Source organism: Scyliorhinus torazame, chromosome 3 (assembly GCF_047496885.1).
Source record: "Scyliorhinus torazame isolate Kashiwa2021f chromosome 3, sScyTor2.1, whole genome shotgun sequence".
Classification (NCBI taxonomy): Eukaryota; Metazoa; Chordata; class Chondrichthyes; order Carcharhiniformes; family Scyliorhinidae; genus Scyliorhinus; species Scyliorhinus torazame.
This window is the reverse complement of record NC_092709.1, coordinates 341,253,331-341,262,777: the sequence shown is the minus strand read 5'-3', so window position 1 is coordinate 341,262,777 and position 9,447 is coordinate 341,253,331.

Below are 9,447 nucleotides of genomic sequence, written 5' to 3'. Positions count from 1 at the left end.
CTGTGCAGAGAAGCTAGGGTTTCGCTGAACCATCCGGCCCCTATCTGTATTGCTCACAGCTGCATAATTGGCCGTCAGGCTGTGCTCGGCTCTCCCATTGTTCCTGAATTTTTCCTGACAGAGTGAGGATGATTGATTGCCTGATCCCAGATTGTGTCCCGCCTCGCTAAGCATCACTGCCCCTAAATCCATTACCACCAATTTATTCTCCTCCGCGAGACAGACACACAGATCAAGCCACAAAGTCACCCTCCACTACAATGCCCTCACCAATTCACACTCCCCTATCCTTGGCACCAGCGTCACCGATGTGTCCTGTGCTATAATTCCAATTTCCACGCCACACACCTGATCTTTCCTTCAACTCCAGCGTCTGTGCCACTGGGATGGGGGTCAAAGATGATGATGCACAGGAAGGAGGTAAAAGACCCAACAAACCTTTCACTTTCTGATTGATCCCAGAACTGGTCCACTACACCGTCTCCCGATATTCTTCAATGTCCTTTAATCCTCTCTCCATTCAGCCCTCAATCCATTATCACACTAACCCTCAAATAATTATAACTATATCCGTCAATCAATTATCACTATATCCCTTAATCAAATATGACTATAACCCTAAACACATTATCACTATATCCGCAATCCATTATCACTATATCCTCAATCTATTATCATTATATCCCACACTCCATTATCACTATATCCTCAATCTACTATCACTATATCCTCAATCTATTATGACTATATCCAAAATCTACTATCACTATATCCTCAATCTACTATCACTATATCCGTCACTCCATTATCACTATATCCAAAATCTACTATCACTATATCCTCAATATACTATTACTATATCCGTCACTCCATTATCACTATATCCTCAATCTACTATCACTATATCCTCAATCTACTATCACGATATCCCTCAATCCATTATCACTATATCCCTCAATCCATTATCACTATATCCGCAATCCATTATCACTAAATCCCTCAATCCATTATCACTATATCCCTCAATCCATTATCACTATATCCTCAATCTACTATCACTATATCCTCAATCTACTATCACTATATCCTCAATCCATTATCACTATATCCTCAATCTACTATCACTATATCCTCAATCTATTATCACTATATCCTCAATCCATTATCACTATATCCTCAATCCATTATCACTATATCCTCAATCTATTATCACTATGTCCTCAATCTACAATCACTATATCCTCAATCCATTATCACTATATCCTCAATCCATTATCACTATATCCTCAATCCATTATCACTATATCCTCAATCTACTATCACTATATCCTCAATCCATTATCACTATGTCCCTCACTCCATTATCACTATATCCTCAATCTACTATCACTATATCCTCAATCTACTATCGTTATATCCTCAATCCATTATCACTATATCCTCAATCTACTATCACTATATCCTCAATCCATTATCACTATATCCTCAATCTACTATCACTATATCCTCAATCTACTATCACTATATCCTCAATCTACTATCACTATATCCTTACTCCATTATCACTATATCCTCAATTTACTATCACTATATCCACAATCCATTATCACTATATCCCTCACTCCATTATCACTATATCCTCAATCCATTATCACTATATCCTCAATCCATTATCACTATATCCTCAATCTACTATCACTATATCCTCAATCCATTATCACTATATCCTCAATCTATTATCACTATGTCCTCAATCTACAATCACTATATCCTCAATCCATTATCACTATATCCCTCAATCCATTACTGCTATATCCTCAATCCATTATCACTATATCCCTCAGTGCATTATCACCATATGCCTCAATCTATTATCACTAAATCCTCAATCCATTATCACTATATCCCTCAATCCATTATCACTATATCCTCAATCTACTATCACTATATCCTCAATCCATTATCACTATATCCCTCAATCCATTATCACTATATCCTCAATCTACTATCACTATATCCTCAATCCATTATCACTATATCCTCAATCTACTATCACTATATCCTCAATCTACTATCACTATATCCCTCAATCCATTATCACTATATCCTCAATCCATTATCACTATATCCTCAATCTACTATCACTATATCCTCAATCCATTATCACTATATCCTCAATCCATTGTCACTGTATCCTCAATCCATTATCACTATATCCTTCACTCCATTATCACTATATCCCTCACTCCATTATCATTATATCCTCAATCCATTTTCACTATATCCCTCAATCCATTATCAATATATCCCTCAATTCATTATCATTATATCCCTCACTCCATTATCACTATATCCCTCACTCCATTATCATTATATCCTCAATCCATTATCACTATATTACTCACTCCATTATCACTATATCCTCAATCTACTATCACTATACCCTCAATCCATTATCACTACAACCCTCAATCCATTATCACTTTATCCCTCACTCCATTATCACTATATCCCTCACTCCATTATCATTATATCCTCAATCCATTATCACTATATCCTCAATCCATTATCACTATATCCCTCACTCCATTATCACTATATCCTCAATCTACTATCACTATATCCCTCAATCCATTATCACTATATCCCTCACTCCATTATCACTATATCCTCAATCCATTATCACTATATCCTTCACTCCATTATCACTATATCCTCAATCTACTATCACTATATCCCTCAATCCATTATCACTATATCCCTCACTCCATTATCAGTATATCCTCAATCTATTATCACTATATCCCTCAATCCATTATCACTCTATCCCTCAATCCATTAACACTATATCCCTGAATCCATTATCACTATATACCTCAATCCATTATCACTATATCCCTCACTCCATTATAACTATATCCCTCACTCCATTATCCCTCAATCCATTATCACTATATCCCTAAATCTATTATCACTATATCCCTCACTCCGTTATCATTATATCCCTCACTCCATTATCACTATATCCCTCACTCCATTATCATTATATCCCTCAAACCATTATCACTATATCCTCAATCTACTTTCACTATATCTTCAATCCATTATCACTATATCCTCAATCCATTATCACTATATCCTCAATCCATTATAACTATATCCCTCCATCCATTATCACTATATCCCTCAATCCATTATCACTATATCCCTCAATCCATTATCACTATATCCCTCGATCCATTATCACTATATCCCTCAATCCATTATCACTATATCCCTCACTCCATTATCACTATATCCCTCACTCCATTATCCCTCAATCCATGATCACTATATCCCTCAATCCATTATCACTATATCCCTCAATCCATTATCATTATATCCCCCACTCCATTATCACTATGTCCCTCAATCCATTATCACTATATCCTCAATCCATTATCACGAGATCCCTCAATCCATTATCATTATATCCCTCAATCCATTATCACTATATCCCTCAATCCATTATCATTATATCCTCAATCCATTATCATTATATCCTCAATCCATTATCATTCTTTCCTCAATCTACTATCACTATATCCTCAATCTACTATCATTATATCCCTCAATCCACTATCACTATATTCCTCAATCCATTATCTCTATATTACTCACTCCATTATCATTATATCCCTCACTCCATTATCACTATATCCCTCAATCCATTATCACTATATCCCTCAATCCATTATCACTATATCCCTCACTCCATTATCACTAAATCCCTCAATCTACTATCACTATTCCTCACTCCATTATCATTATACCCTCAATCCATTATCACTATATCCTCAATCCATTATCACTATATCCCTCAATCCAATATCACTATATCCTCAATCCATTATCACTATATCCCTCAATCCATTATCACTATATCCTCAATCCATTATCACTCTATCCCTCAATCCAATATCACTATATCCTCAATCTATTATCACTTTATCCCTCAATCCATTATCACTATATCGCTCAATCCATTATCACTATATCCCTCAATCCAATATCACTATATCCTCCATCCATTATCACTATATCCCTCAATCCATTATCACTATATCCTCAATCCATTATCACTATATCCCTCACTCCATTATCACTATATCCTCAATCCATTATCACTATATCCCTCAATCCATTATCACTATATCCTCAATCCATTATCATTATATCCTCAATCCATTTTCACTATATCCTCACTCCATTATCACTATATCCCTCAATCCATTATCACTATATCCCTCACTCCATTATCATTATATCCTCAATCCATTTTCACTATATCCCTCAATCCATTATCACTATATCCCACACTCCATTATCATTATATCCCTCAATCCATTATCATTATATCCCTCAATCCATTATCACTATATCCCTCAATCTACTATCATTATATCCCTCAATCCATTATCACTATATCCCTCACTCCATTATCACTATATCCTCAATCAACTATCGCTATATCCCTCAATCCATTATCACTATATCCCTCACTCCATTATCACTAACCTCAATCTACTATCACTATATCCCTCAATCCATTATCACTCTATCCCTCAATCCATTAACACTATATCCCTGAATCCATTATCACTATATCCCTCAATCCATTATCACTATATCCCTCACTCCATTATCACTATATCCCTCACTCCATTATCATTATATCCTCAATCCATTATCACTATATCCCTCACTCCATTATCACTATATCCCTCACTCCATTAACCCTCAATCCATTATCACTATATCCCTCAATCCATTATCATTATATCCTCAATCCATTATCATTATATCCTCAATCCATTATCATTCTTTCCTCAATCTACTATCACTATATCCTCAATCTACTATCACTATATCCTCAATCTACTATCATTATATCCCTCAATCCACTATCACTATATTCCTCAATCCATTATCACTATATTACTCACTCCATTATCACTATATCCCTCACTCCATTATCACTATATCCCTCAATCCATTATCACTATATCCCTCAAACCATTATCACTATATCCCTCACTCCATTATCACTAAATCCCTCAATCTACTATCACTATTACTCACTCCATTATCATTATACCCTCAATCCATTATCACTATATCCTCAATCCATTATCACTATATCCCTCAATCCATTATCACTATATCCTCAATCCATTATCACTATATCCCTCAATCCATTATCACTATATCCTCAATCCATTATCACTCTATCCCTCAATCCATTATCACTATATCCTCAATCCATTATCACTATATCCCTCAATCCATTATCACTATATCCTCAATCCATTATCACTATATCCCTCACTCCATTATCACTATATCCTCAATCTACTTTCACTATATCCTCACACCATTATCACTATATCCCTCAATCCATTATCACTATATCCCTCACTCCATTATCATTATATCCCTCAATCCATTATCATTATATCCCGCAGTCCGTTATCACTATATCCCTCAATCTATTATTATTTTATCCCTCAATCCATTATCACTATATCCCTCACTCCATTATCATTATATCCCTCAATCCATTATCATTATATCCCTCAATCCATTATCACTATATCCCTCAATCCATTATCATTATATCCCTCACTCCATTATCACTATATCCCTCAATCCATTATCACTATATCCTCAATCCATTATCACTATATCCCTCAATCCATTATCACTATATCCCTCACTCCATTTTAATTATATCCCTCAATCCATTATCACTATATCCCTCAATCCATTATCACTATATCCCTCAATCCATTATCACTATATCCCTCACTCCATTATCATTATATCCCTCAATCCATTATCACTATATCCCTCAATCCATTATCACTATATCCCTCACTCCATTATCACTATATCCCTCACTCGATTATCATTACATCCTCAATCCATTATCACTATATCCTCAATCCATTATCACGATATCCTCAATCTTCTATCACTATATCCCTCAATCCATTATCACTATATACCTCACTCCATTATCACTATATCCTCAATCTACTATCACTAAATACCTCAATCCATTATCACTATATCCCTCACTCCATTATCACTATATCGTCAATCTATTATCACTATATCCCTCAATCCATTATCACTATATCCCTCAATTCATTATCATTATATCCCTCAAACCATTATCACTATATCCCTCAATCCATTATCACTATATCCCTCACTCCATTATTACTATATCCCTCACTCCATTATCATTATATCCTCATTCCATTATCACTATATCCTCAATCCATTATCACTATATCCTCAATCTACTATCACTATATCCCTCAATCCATTATCACTATATACCTCACTCCATTATCACTATATCCTCAATCTACTATCACTAAATACCTCAATCCATTATCACTATATCCCTCACTCCATTATCACTATATCGTCAATCTATTATCACTATATCCCTCAATCCATTATCACTATATCCCTCAATCCATTATCATTATATCCCTCAAACCATTATCACTATATCCCTCAATCCATTATCACTATATCCCTCACTCCATTATCACTATATCCCTCACTCCATTATCATTATATCCTCATTCCATTATCACTATATCCTCAATCCATTATCACTATATCCTCAATCTGCTATCACTATATCCCTCAATCCATTATCACTATATCCCTCACTACATTATCACTATAGCCTAAATCAACTATCACTATATCCCTCAATCCATTATCACTATATCGGTCACTCCATTATCACTATATCCTCAATCCATTATCACTATATCCCTCACTCCATTATCACTATATCCCTCACTCCATTATCATTATATCAACAATCCATTTTCACTATATCCCTCAATCCATTATCACTATATCCCTCAATCCATTATCATTATATCCTCAATCCATTATCACTATATCCTCAATCTACTATCACTATATCCCTCAATCCATTATCACTCTATCCCTCAATCCATTATCACTATATCGTCAATCTATTATCACTATATCCTCAATCCATTATCATTATATCCCTCAATCCATTATCACTATATCCTCAATCCATTATCACTATATCCTCAATCCATTATCATTATATCCTCAATCCATTTTCACTATATCCTTAATCTACTATCACTATATCCTCAATCTATTATCACTATATCCTCAATCCATTATCATTATATCCTTCAATCCATTATCACTATATCCTCAATCCATTATCACTATATCCTCAATCCATTATCATTATATCCTCAATCCATTATCACTATATCCTCAATCTACTATCACTATATCCCTCAATCCATTATCACTATATCCCTCAATCCATTATCACTATATCCCTCAATCCATTATCACTATATCCTCAATCCATTATCATTATATCCTCAATCCATTATCACTATATCCTCAATCTACTATCACTATATCCCTCAATCCATTATCACTATATCCCTCAATCCATTATCACTATATCCCTCAATCCATTATCATTATATCCCTCACTCCATTATCATTACATCCTCAATCCATTATCACTATATCCGCAATCCATTATCACTATATCCTCAATCCATTATCATTATATCCTCAATCCATTTTCACTATATCCTTAATCTACTATCACTATATCCTCAATCTATTATCACTATATCCTCAATCCATTATCATTATATCCCTCAATCCATTATCACTATATCCTCAATCCATTATCACTATATCCTCAATCCATTATCATTATATCCTCAATCCATTATCACTATATCCTCAATCTACTATCACTATATCCCTCAATCCATTATCACTATATCCCTCAATCCATTATCACTATATCCCTCAATCCATTATCACTATATCCTCAATCCATTATCATTATATCCTCAATCCATTATCACTATATCCTCAATCTACTATCACTATATCCCTCAATCCATTATCACTATATCCTCAATCCATTATCACTATATCCCTCAATCCATTATCATTATATCCCTCACTCCATTATCATTACATCCTCAATCCATTATCACTATATCCGCAATCCATTATCACTATATCCTCAATCTACTATCACTATATCCTCAATCCATTATCGCTATATCCTCAATTTACGATCACTATATCCCTCAATCCATTATCACTATATCCCTCACTCCATTATCACTATATCCTCAATCTACTATCACTATATCGTCAATCCATTATCACTATATCCTCAATCCATTATCACTATATCCTCACTCCATTATCACGCTATCCCTCACTCCATTATCACTCTGTCCTCAATCCATTATCACTATATCCTCAATCCATTATCATTATATCCTCAATCCATTATCACTATATCCTCAATCTACTATCACTATATCCTCAATCCATTATCACTATATCCTCAATCCATTATCACTATATCCTCAATCCATTATCACTATATCCTCAACCCATTATCACTCTATCCCTCACTCCATTATCACTATATCCTCAATCTACTATCACTATATCCTCAATCCATTATCACTATATCCTCAATCCATTATCACTATATCCTCACTCCATTATCACTATATCCCTCACTCCATTATCACTATATCCTCACCCATTATCATTATATCCCTCACTCCATTATCACTATATCCTCAATCCATTATCACTATATCCCTCAATCCATTATCACTATATCCTCAATCCATTATCATTATATCCCTCACTCCATTATCACTCTATCCTCAATCCATTATCACTATATCCCTCACTCCATTATCACTATATCCTCAATCCATTATCACTATATCCCTCAATCCATTATCACTATATCCTCAATCCATTATCATTATATCCCTCACTCCATTATCACTCTATCCTCAATCCATTATCACTATATCCCTCACTCCGTTATCACTATATCCTCAATCCATTATCACTATATCCCTCAATCCATTATCACTATATCCTCAATCCATTATCACTATATCCTCAATCTACTATCACTATATCCTCAATCTACTATCACTATATCCTCAATCCATTATCACTATATCCCTCACTCCATTATCACTATATCCTCAATCTACTATCACTATATCGTCAATCCATTATCACTATATCCTCAATCCATTATCACTATATCCTCACTCCATTATCACGCTATCCCTCACTCCATTATCACTCTGTCCTCAATCCATTATCACTGTATCCTCAATCCATTATCATTATATCCTCAATCCATTATCACTATATCCTCAATCTACTATCACTATATCCTCAATCCATTATCACTATATCCTCAATCCATTATCACTATATCCTCAATCCATTATCACTATATCCTCAACCCATTATCACTCTATCCCTCACTCCATTATCACTATATCCTCAATCCATTATCACTAT